The 12,396-nt window shown below is 47.9% G+C and overlaps 2 long non-coding RNA genes across 2 annotated transcripts; both read left to right on the top strand.

Annotated features, from left to right (window-relative positions):
- The first annotated feature begins 4,539 nt into the window (after window positions 1-4,539).
- On the top strand, window positions 4,540-5,272 carry LOC138657835 (uncharacterized). Its single transcript, XR_011317212.1, has 3 exons — window positions 4,540-4,608; window positions 4,730-4,819; window positions 5,165-5,272. It is a non-coding gene; the product is annotated as an uncharacterized lncRNA (long non-coding RNA).
- An 816-nt stretch (window positions 5,273-6,088) lies between these two features.
- On the top strand, window positions 6,089-6,557 carry LOC138674924 (uncharacterized). The gene is made up of 2 exons (XR_011320619.1): window positions 6,089-6,175; window positions 6,367-6,557. It is a non-coding gene; the product is annotated as an uncharacterized lncRNA (long non-coding RNA).
- The last annotated feature ends 5,839 nt before the right edge of the window (window positions 6,558-12,396 follow it).

The following is a 12,396-nucleotide window of genomic DNA, read 5'->3' as shown; positions in this document are numbered from 1 at the left end:
ATTTGTTTTTTTGCTTTGCTGTCATATAAACCTCTCTAAATAACTTTAAATGTGATGCCTATACAATGGTGCTGTTAACCCTTATAGCTTGGTAAACATTAAAGAAAGAATGCGAAGATTTTTGGTTTTTTTTGTAACACTTCTTGGTTTTAAATTATTTTACAACAAAATATAACATAACCCCCCCACCAAAAAAAATATTATCTCCTGCCCAAGAGGTGTCGCAGCGTCACGCCCTGCTGCTCCACTTGACTCTGGAGGAGCGCTGCTGTCTGCTGCAGGAGCGCTGCTGTCCGCTCCAGTCGCAATTGTCTCGCCAGGAGCTCTCTTACGGTGGCCGTTTCTGTGGATAGAAGAGGTTGGAGAACCAACGTTGATTCCTCTGAAAATACATCTCGACCTCTGGGGCAGGACCTAATTTTCTGTGTTGTAAATTTCTATTTGGTCTGGCACCACAGGGCGATGTAAATTTTAATATATTTTACAGTTTTGGTTGTCTATGGTGACATCCAGCAGAAAACCACTCGCATTATCTTGATACTTACGGAGAAGGGACGCCGGTTCCTCATTGCCAGAACCAGAGCTGCTAATCTCCCATCCCAGCGATCTGGCCACTGCTGCAGCACCTAAAAGCAAATAATAACAGATCTGGTTAACTATGGAACACGCCGTTGGGAAGCGCTCGCAGTTTTGGTCACTTACGTATGTTAGCTTCTGGGGAGAATGCCGCGGACCCGGGGGAGGAAGAGGAGTGTCGAAAGGGAGGTGTTGAGGGTGGTGTAGGGGTGCGAGGCCGTCTGCTCTCTGGTGGTGGCGTGGTAGGCCGCTGGGTCATTACTGCGTCTGTAATGTATTCAAATATTTCCGCTACCCTCTTATGTCCCGTATGCAGTTGAAAAACTGTAATCTATGATTGTTAACTTACGTGACGTCACGGACTGTGGGCTCCCGCTGGTGGTGGATGCTGTGGTGCTGCTGGCAATGGCAGGTACCTGTTGCCGCCGCTGTCTCTCTACACAGAAAGTTTACAAACGCAATCTTTAAAAACACATGTAGAGTGCTGCAGATCAAAGCTAACAATATACTGAAACATAAAATTTATATCACACTTCACAGGGGTGCGAGGGTGCATGGTCGCAACAGATGGTGGAGGTGTGGTAGGCCGCTGGGTCATTACTGCGTCTGTAATGTCTTCAAATATTTCAGGTACCCTGTTATGTCCCGTGTGATGTTAAAAAAAATGCAATAAATGATTGTGAACTTACGTGATGTCCCGGACTGTGGGCTCCCACTGGTGCCTGAAGATGGGGTACTGGTGGCAATGGTGGGTCTGACTTGCCGCCGCTGTCTCTCTACACCTAAAGTAAAGAATCACAATGTTTACACACAAATGTTGAGTGCTGCAGAGCAAAGCTTACAATATACTCAAACATAAAATCGAGATCACACTTTACAGGGGTGCGATACTCTGACATGTCTGTGGGCTCTGGGGTTCAATGGTCTTCCTGTCTTTGGAAAACGTATTATTTCATCTGTAGGCCAACCTCCTCCGTTAATATTTATGGGAAATTGAGAAAGTAAAAATTATGGACATCTTAATAATTTCAAGATGGAGGTTGAGATTAGGGAACCCGACAAGTTTTCTCACGGACAACGCATATTCTGCTTGGAGAATAACTAAATTGTACAAAAACGGGGCATGTGTTTTAATGCATTTGAGGTCACGTTGGCGACCATGAGCGCAAGACTCCCTCCCAAACCCCCCCCCCCCTCCTGACAGCATGCATCTCCCAATCCCCCCATACTAGTACTTGCCTCGCCTTGCCTCCGCACGCAACTCCGCAAACATTTGTGGCGTTTTATAGCGGAGGTCAGCCCATTTTTTACGCAGCTGAAGCTGACTGCGGCAGACACCAAACCTCCTCTCCATCATTCTTGTTATTTGTCCAAGCACTTCTCGCTTGTGGATGTGTGGGTGGGCAGGGCGGCTCTCCAGACCCTCGTAATCCATGGCATCCATCTGGGAAATAAAAAAAAGGAGTTCTGGCTGCCCCAGAGGAGCAGAACGCATTCTCGCCGCCATTTTAGATGGAATGACCCTGAAGAGCAACGCCCAGAGGAGGAGCTGCGCTCCGCCGTCCTGCCGCGCCATTGGCATCGCAATAGCGTTGCCGTTTATGAACAGCGTCACATTTGTGACGACTGAGCGTTAAGAAAGGAACGCACATAGTAAATGCCGTTCGAAGTATCGTTATATAACGCCGGAGCGGCACGTTAAGTACGCTCGTGGTCTATGACGGCGTGATGACGTTACAGCGTTCCTGCGTGCCTGCCCTAGCTTGTTTTTGTCCCCTGACATCGTGATAATGGCTGCCAGTCGCCGTGGTCCACCTATGGGCATCCCAGAGCTCAAGTTCCTTATTGGAACAATGGATAGGATGCAGTATGAAACCACAGGGATGGTGCTGCACCGCAACCAGCACAAGGAGGAAGTTGTCCGTGTGGTGTCTGAGGGCCTCAGGAAGCGGTTTGGCATAACTCGGACCAAGGCCCAGATTGTTAAAAAATGGGGCGATCTCAAGTCGAAAAGGCCAGAGCGCCTGCAGGAGCTTCGCCAGGAGATTAGCAGAGGTTAGTACTCAGGTACCCAAAAGTATGTTGGACAGCTATGGGACAGTTTGAACGTTGCAGAGCCACTATGTGCCACAGCTATGGGACAGTTTGAACGTTGCAGAGCCACTATGTGCCACAGCTATGGGACAGTTTGAAAGTTGCAGAGCCACTATGTGCCACTGCTATGGGACAGTTTGAATGTTGCAGAGCCACTATGTGCCACAGCTATGGGACAGTTTGAACGTTGCAGAGCCACTATGTGCCACAGCTATGGGACAGTTTGAACGTTGCAGAGCCACTATGTGCCACAGCTATGGGACAGTTTCTACGTTGCAGAGCCACTATGTGCCACTGCTATGGGACAGTTTGAATGTTGCAGAGCCACTATGTGCCACAGCTATGGGACAGTTTGAACGTTGCAGAGCCACTATGTGCCACAGCTATGGGACAGTTTGAACGTTGCAGAGCCACTATGTGCCACAGCTATGGGACAGTTTGAACGTTGCAGAGCCACTATGTGCCACAGCTATGGGACAGTTTGAACGTTGCAGAGCCACTATGTGCCACTGCTATGGGACAGTTTGAACGTTGCAGAGCCACTATGTGCCACAGCTATGGGACAGTTTGAACGTTGCAGAGCCACTATGTGCCACAGCTATGGGACAGTTTCTACGTTGCAGAGCCACTATGTGCCACTGCTATGGGACAGTTTGAATGTTGCAGAGCCACTATGTGCCACAGCTATGGGACAGTTTGAACGTTGCAGAGCCACTATGTGCCACAGCTATGGGACAGTTTGAACGTTGCAGAGCCACTATGTGCCACAGCTATGGGACAGTTTGAACGTTGCAGAGCCACTATGTGCCACAGCTATGGGACAGTTTGAACGTTGCAGAGCCACTATGTGCCACTGCTATGGGACAGTTTGAATGTTGCAGAGCCACTATGTGCCACAGCTATGGGACAGTTTGAACGTTGCAGAGCCACTATGTGCCACAGCTATGGGACAGTTTCAACGTTGCAGTGCCACAGCTATGGGACAGTTTGAACGTTGCAGAGCCACTATGTGCCACAGCTATGGGACAGTTTGAAGGTTGCAGAGCCACTATGTGCCACAGCTATGGGACAGTTTCAACGTTGCAGTGCCACAGCTATGGGACAGTTTGAACGTTGCAGAGCCACTATGTGCCACAGCTATGGGACAGTTTCTACGTTGCAGAGCCACTATGTGCCACTGCTATGGGACAGTTTGAATGTTGCAGAGCCACTATGTGCCACAGCTATGGGACAGTTTGAAGGTTGCAGAGCCACTATGTGCCACAGCTATGGGACAGTTTCAACGTTGCAGTGCCACAGCTATGGGACAGTTTGAACGTTGCAGAGCCACTATGTGCCACAGCTATGGGACAGTTTCTACGTTGCAGAGCCACTATGTGCCACTGCTATGGGACAGTTTGAATGTTGCAGAGCCACTATGTGCCACAGCTATGGGACAGTTTGAACGTTGCAGAGCCACTATGTGCCACAGCTATGGGACAGTTTGAACGTTGCAGAGCCACTATGTGCCACAGCTATGGGACAGTTTGAACGTTGCTGAGCCACTATGTGCCACAGCTATGGGACAGTATGAACGGTGAAAAGTACTATGTGGCACAGCTAACTGCTGAACGAACTTTTTTTTTCCTTCACAGAGGCAAAGAGACAGCGCCGCCGTAGACACGAGGCATCACACACCGCTTCTGAAGTCCCAGAGCCCTCCGGGTCAAAGACAACTGATCCTAGTAGGTTCCCACAATAATGTGATTTGGATTTGGTTGCAGGTCCCCTCCTCCCCCCCCCCCGGCAGCCAGTGTTGCCATATATGCTAACAGACCTTTTTTTTAAAAAAAATTTTTTCCTTCACAGAGGCAAAGACACAGCGCCGCCGTAGCGACGAGGCTTCTCACACCGCCTCTGAAGTCCCAGAGCCCTCCGGGTCAAAGACAACTGATCCTAGTAGGTTCCCACAATAATGTGATTTGGATTTGGTTGCAGGTCCCCTCCTCCCCCCCCCCCCCGGCAGCCAGTGTTGCCATATATGCTGACAGACCTTTTTTTTTTTTTTTTCCCTTCACAGAGGCAAAGACACAGCACCACCGCCGCCACGAGGCATCCCGCACAGCCTCTTCTACATCTGTGCCCTCCGGGTCTACTCCTCCAGATCCTAGTAGGTTCCCACAATTATGTGATTTGGATTCAGTTGCAGGTCCCCTCTTCCCCCCCACCCCCTCCCCCGGCAGCCAGTGTTGCCATATATGCTGACAGACCTTTTTTTTTTTTTTTTTCCCTTCACAGAGGCAAAGACACAGCACCACCGCTGCCACGAGGCATCCCGCACAGCCTCTTCTACATCTGTGCCCTCCGGGTCTACTCCTCCAGATCCTAGTAGGTTCCCACAATTATGTGATTTGGATTCAGTTGCAGGTCCCCTCTTCCCCCCCACCCCCTCCCCCGGCAGCCAGTGTTGCCATATATGCTGACAGACCTTTTTTTTTTTTTTTTCCCTTCACAGAGTCAAAGACACAGCACCACCGCCGCCACGAGGCATCCCGCCCAGCCTCTTCTGGCTCTGTGCCCTCAGGGTCCAATGTCCCGGAGCCCTCCGGGTCAACTCCTCCAGATCCTAGTAGGTTCCCACAATAATGTGATTTTGATTTTGTTTCTGGTCCCCTTCCCCCCCCCGGCAGCCAGTGTTGCCATATATGCTAACAGAACTTTTTAAAAAAAATTTTTTTTTTTTTTTCTTCACAGAGTCAAAGACACAGCACCACCGCCGCCACGAGGCATCCCGCCCAGCCTCTTCTGGCTCTGTGCCCTCCGGGTCAACTCCTCCAGATCCTAGTAGGTTCCCACAATTATGTGATTTGGATTCAGTTGCAGGTCCCCTCTTCCCCCCCACCCCCTCCCCCGGCAGCCAGTGTTGCCATATATGCTGACAGACCTTTTTAAAAAATTTTTTTTTTTTTTTTTTCTTCACAGAGGCAAAGACACAGCACCGCCGCCGCCACGAGGCATCCCGCCCAGCCTCTTCTGGCTCTGTGCCCTCAGGGTCCAATGTCCCGGAGCCCTCCGGGTCAACTCCTCCAGATCCTAGTAGGTTCCCACAATAATGTGATTTGGATTTTGTTTCTGGTCCCCTTCCCCCCCCCGGCAGCCAGTGTTGCCATATATGCTAACAGAACTTTTTAAAAAAAATTTTTTTTTTTTTTTTCTTCACAGAGTCAAAGACACAGCACCACCGCCGCCACGAGGCATCCCGCCCAGCCTCTCCTGGATCTGTGCCCTCCGGGTCAACTCCTCCAGATCCCAGTAGGTTCCCACAATTATGTGATTTGGATTAAGTTGCAGGTCCCCTCTTAACACCCCCCCCCCCTCCCCCGGCAGCCACTGTTGCCATATATGCTGACAGACCTTGTTTTTTTTTTTTCCTTCACAGAGGCAAAGAGACAGCGCCGCCGCCGACAGCACGAGGCATTCAACAGCGACTCAGATCCAGAAGTGCCCTCCGTGCCTCAACATCCTAGTAGGTTCCCACAATTAAGTTATTTGGATTTTGTTGCAGGCCCACTTTTTCACCCCCAACCCAAACCCCCACCCTCCCCCCCTTCCCCCCCAAGTCAGTTTTGCTTATTTTTTTTATTTTTTTTCATTCACAGAAGCAAAGACACATCGGGAGACTACTGTGTTATTAATGTTATGTTTTTTGACCCACAGCTCTCGTCACTGTCAACAAGGAGGATATTGAAGCCGGCATAGACAAGTTACTCCACACTATGGCACATATTCAGGAGCAGCACAATGTGGCAATGGAGGAGCTGCAGAAGCTGCGGGACATGTGCCAGCAGTTGTAGGCGGGCCAATAATCCATTTTTTGTTGTTCCAATTAAAAGATTTTGTTAAACTTTCATTCGATTTTTTTTTTTAGTTAACTGTACATGAATTTGTTACGTTAATTTGTTCCCTCATACAGTGCTGTGATTGAGACACACCAATCAAAAAGTAGTGATAGAATTTATAATAAAAGCTTTTATTTAAAACATTATTTTAACAAGACAATAAAAAAAAAGGAATGTAAAAGTAGTTAGGAAATCACAAATTATGATACGACGATTGTTCCGGCTGAAAATTTTGGTGCCTGATGGGCGAAACCATATGTAAAGGTATTGGTGTGTAGGAGTTATTAGGGGGTGGCTGGCCGAAGTGGGAAACGTGAGGATTGTGTCGCATCGATGTCTGACCCTGTGACCAACCATTGTAATTTGATGGCTCTGTCCGCTGTATTGGCCGGGAAGAGACCAAACAAGTGTTCTTGTCCAAATCGCCATCAGTACCCTTGTTTACTGCTTCCAGAATCAGACGCTCTGCTAGTATTCTTTGGTTGTCGTCCATTTTTGCCAGTTTGTCAACCACATAGTGTCCAAACCCCTCTAACGCAGGGCTAACATTTCTTGTCAACACCTTCTTTGCCAGGCTCAATAGTTCATTTGAGGCGTCTGAGGTGGCTTTCCGTTTTCTTGGACCTTGCCTCGATTGACTCCTGGCAGGTGCAGCCTCCACTAAATCTGTTGTTGTGCAGTCCTGTGAACAGTCAAGTGTACTCTCCTGCGCACTGTCATCCTGGGGGGGGGAAAAAAAAAACAAGTTATGAACCCGGCAACAAAAAGTAGTACCACCATAACCGCATCCAAACTATATATTCGTAGTAGGTAACAAAAAGATTATAATATATTTGATGCTTAGTAATATTCTTTAACCCTCCCTTTTATTGAATACTTTGAACTACACTGTTCTGACTGCTATGGGAACCTGACCAATATTTTATAGTCTAAATAGTCTCAACAAGAGTACATCGGCAGCTTGAAGCGATACTATTTTCTATATTGCTTAGATGGTATGGTTTACATATATCTCCATTTCATACATATTAAGTTCCCCTTATAATACTTGACTGCAACAGGGTTACTTATGTGTACATGTTTTTGTAACAACTTTAAACTGATGTGATAATCAGAAGTATAAAACCTAAAATGCAGAGAAAAATTATGTAATTATAGGACACATTGGTGAACTTTCGTCCAAAGAGCTACTTACTTGTTGCCCTTGTGACTCCTGCTCGGCGTGGTTCTCCGAAACTATTGGTTCCACAGGTGCCAACAATCGAAGACACGTTGAAGTCCGTGGCACCTCTTGGTCCCTCAGAAAATTAAGATGCTCAAAATACCACAGTTTTGGCACATAAACTTCTTCAGTGGAAGCTCCGGACCTTGTAGTCTGAAGAACCTTGTTCAGCTCCTTCCTCCAGACCGTGCGGAGCGCCTGGATTTTCTTTTTAATAACTGCTTCGTTAGCTGCCTCATCTGGTGCCTGACGATTGTAAAGCTCAATGAGCTGTAAGTAACCCTCCCTCCTCTTTTCCCTGTTACAATACTCAGGAGATTTTATTTTCCAGAGGCAGGGAAAAGACTGATAAATCTCGATGAAATCCCTGATGAACTCCACACGATTTGACATCTAAAAAGTAATTATAAAAAAAAATTACATGGTTGACAAAGAGTCCTATTAACAATACTTTTGCCAGTGTGCCAAACGCTTAACAACAGCAGCCACACAAAGCGCTCATGCCTACCATCGCTTCTTCCATCTGCCACGCCATAGGCCACCATAACCCAAAACAGTGTACCGCCCGCTTCCCTACAGCAGCCACACAAAGCGCTCATGGTGACCATACATTGTACCATCTGCCACGCTCTAGCTCAACAGACACAACCGGTCATAAGCAGTCACAACAGCGTACCATCCGCATCGCTTCAGCGGTGGAACGAAGCGGTCATGCCGAACAAACTGAGTTCCATCTACCACGCTGTAGCCCACCAGTCACGACCAGTCACGACCAGTCACAACAGCGTACCATCCGCATCGCTTCTTCCATCTGCCGCGCCATAGGCCACCATAACCCAAAACAGTGTACCGCCCGCTTCCCTACAGCAGCCACACAAAGCGCTCATGGTGACCATACATTGTACCATCTGCCACGCTGTAGCGCAACAGACACAACCGGTCATAAGCAGTCACAACAGCGTACCATCCGCATCGCTTCAGCGGTGGAACGAAGCGGTCATGCCGAACAAACTGAGTTCCATCTACCACGCTGTAGCCCACCAGTCACGACCAGTCACGACCAGTCACAACAGCGTACCATCCGCATCGCTTCTTCCATCTGCCGCGCCATAGTCCACCATAACCCAAAACAGTGTACCGCCCGCTTCCCTACAGCAGCCACACAAAGCGCTCATGGTGACCATACATTGTACCATCTGCCACGCTGTAGCGCAACAGACACAACCGGTCATAAGCAGTCACAACAGCGTACCATCCGCATCGTTTCAGCGGCGGAACGAAGCGGTCATGCCGAACAAACTGAGTTCCATCTACCATGCTGTAGCCCACCAGTCACGACCAGTCACGACCAGTCACAACAGCGTTCCATCCGCATCGCTTCTTCCATCTGCCGCGCCATAGTCCACCATAACCCAAAACAGTGTACCGCCCGCTTCCCTACAGCAGCCACACAAAGCGCTCATGGTGACCATACATTGTACCATCTGCCACGCTGTAGCGCAACAGACACAACCGGTCATAAGCAGTCACAACAGCGTACCATCCGCATCGTTTCAGCGGCGGAACGAAGCGGTCATGCCGAACAAACTGAGTTCCATCTACCACGCTGTAGCCCACCAGTCACGACCAGTCACGACCAGTCACAACAGCATACCATCCGCATCGCTTCTTCCATCTGCCGCGCCATAGGCCACCATAACCCAAAACAGTGTACCGCCCGCTTCCCTACAGCAGCCACACAAAGCGCTCATGGTGACCATACATTGTGCCATCTGCCACGCTCTAGCTCATCACACACAACCGGTCATAAGCAGTCACACCAGCGTACCATCCGCATCGCTTCAGCGGTGGAACGAAGCGGTCATGCCGAACAAACTGAGTTCCATCTACCACGCTGTAGCCCACCAGTCACAACCAAGCACAACAGCGTACCATCTGCCACATTGTAGCCCTCCAGTCACAACAGTGTACCATCCACTTCGCTTCAGCGGTGGAACGAAGCACTCATGCCGTCCATACAGCGTTCCATCCACCACGCCCAAGCGGTTTACATACCTCGAAGCAGCGGTGCAAAGCGTGGTATATTCAGCGAGGTACAAAATTCCGATGTCCAGGTCCACCAAGTGTCCAAGTACGAAGTGAAGAAAGGAAATTTTGAAAGCAGTGAAGTGGCATTGGGAACAATAGCGCTCAGGTGACAAATTTTCCAACCAATTGTGTGCACAGAACCTTTGGCCTATCACCACACTAACTAGTGGCACAACACGCCCCTTGTGAACAACGTCACGCACAGATTATGCAAAATTTGCTCTGAATCGTCGTGTGTGACACGACCGTACGACTGTCCCATACGACTTCTACATCGCAAATACGTCATGAATTTATCGCTTCAGCGTCGTGCATCGTGTAGTGTGACCGCAGTCTACGATGTTTGAAACGATAATTAAGCGACGATGCAACATCACAAATCGTGCCGTCGTAGCGATCTAAATTGCACTGTGTGACGGTACCCTTAGAGCTCAGGGCTGCAAGTATTGGGGGAAGGAGACATATTGTTACAGGTGAACTCCCAGCCAAGAAAATACATAAATTACAGCTACAGTTAGGGCCAGAAATATTTGGACAGTGACACAAGTTTTGTTATTTTAGCTGTTTACAAAAACATGTTCAGAAATACAATTATATATATAATATGGGCTGAAAGTGCACACTCCCAGCCGCAATATGATAGTTTCCACATCCAAATCGGAGAAAGGGTTTAGGAATCATAGCTCTGTAATGCATAGCGTCCTCTTTTTCAAGGGACCAAAAGTAATTGGACAATGGACTCTAAGGGCTGCAATTAACTCTGAAGGCGTCTCCCTCGTTAACCTGTAATCAATGAAGTAGTTAAAAGGTCAGGGGTGGATTCCAGGTGTGTGGTTTTGCATTTGGAAGCTGTTGCTGTGAGCAGACAACATGCGGTCAAAGGAACTCTCAATTGAGGTGAAGCAGAACATCCTGAGGCTGAAAAAAAAGAAAAAATCCATCAGAGAGATAGCAGACATGCTTGGAGTAGCAAAATCAACAGTTGGGTACATTCTTAGAAAAAAGGAATTGACTGGTGAGCTTGGGAACTCAAAAAGGCCTGGGCGTCCACGGATGACAACAGTGGTGGATGATCGCCGCATACTTAATTTGGTGAAGAAGAACCCGTTCACAACATCAACTGAAGTCCAGAACACTCTCAGTGAAGTAGGTGTATCTGTCTCTAAGTCAACAGTAAAGAGAAGACTCCATGACAGTAAATACAAAGGGTTCACATCTAGATGCAAACAATTCATCAATACCAAAAATAGACAGGCCAGAGTTAAATTTGCAGAAAAACACCTCAAGAAGCCAGCTCAGTTCTGGAAAAGTATTCTATAGACAGATGAGACAAAGATCAACCTGTACCAGAATGATGGGAAGAAAAAAGTTTGGAGAAGAAAGGGAACGGCACATGATCCAAGGCACACCACATCCTCTGTAAAACATGGTGGAGGCAACGTGATGGCATGGGCATGCATGGCTTTCAATGGCACTGGGTCACTTGTGTTTATTGATGACATAAGAGCAGACAAGAGTAGCCGGATGAATTCTGAAGTGTACCGGGATATACTTTCAGCCCAGATTCAGCCAAATGCTGTAAAGTTGATTGGACGGCGCTTCATAGTACAGATGGACAATGACCCCAAGCATACAGCCAAAGCTACCCAGGAGTTCATGAGTGTCAAAAAGTGGAACATTCTGCAATGGCCAAGTCAATCTCCAGATCTAAACCCAATTGAGCATGCATTTCACTTGCTCAAATCCAGACTTAAGATGGAAAGACCCACAAACAAGCAAGACCTGAAGGCTGCGGCTGTAAAGGCCTGGCAAAGCATTAAGAAGGAGGAAACCCAGCGTTTGGTGATGTCCATGGGTTCCAGACTTAAGGCAGTGATTGCCTCCAAAGGATTTGCAACAAAATATTGAAAATAAAAATATTTTGTTTGGGTTATGTTTATTTGTCCAATTACTTTTGACCTCCTAAAATGTGGAGTGTTTGTAAAGAAATGTGTACAATTCCTACATTTTCTCTCAGATATTTTTGTTCAACCCTTCAAATTAAACGTTACAATCTGCACTTGAATTCTGTTGTAGAGGTTTCATTTCAAATCCAATGTGGTGGCATGCAGAGCCCAACTCGCGAAAATTGTGTCACTGTCCAAATATTTCTGGCCCTAACTGTAATAGAAACCAGAGAACAGTTACATACATCAAATGGCAAATTATTCAAATACAGGACAGGGCAAAAGTACATATCATGACAATCCCTTCCCCTCCCAATTTGTGTACGTACTAGGGACCTCTACAGGTCGCTGGTTAAGTACACACAGGCAGAGCGTAACTTACATGTGGCTTCATGCAGCCACGAATTGGCATCGTAGCTCTCCCACATCATTGCCCAGGAGAACATCTGCAGGCAGACCACCCATCACCCCAACCACACATCGCCTGACCCCAAAACCAAAGTTCAGATCCACAGTGGCTGTGGGAATAGTCCTCCATTGTCCACCAGCCAGTTCAATGACAATCCCAGGTCCTCTATGGATTGCCTCAGGC

Source organism: Ranitomeya imitator, chromosome 1 (assembly GCF_032444005.1).
Source record: "Ranitomeya imitator isolate aRanImi1 chromosome 1, aRanImi1.pri, whole genome shotgun sequence".
Classification (NCBI taxonomy): Eukaryota; Metazoa; Chordata; class Amphibia; order Anura; family Dendrobatidae; genus Ranitomeya; species Ranitomeya imitator.
This window is presented reverse-complemented; position numbering and strand designations above follow the sequence as displayed.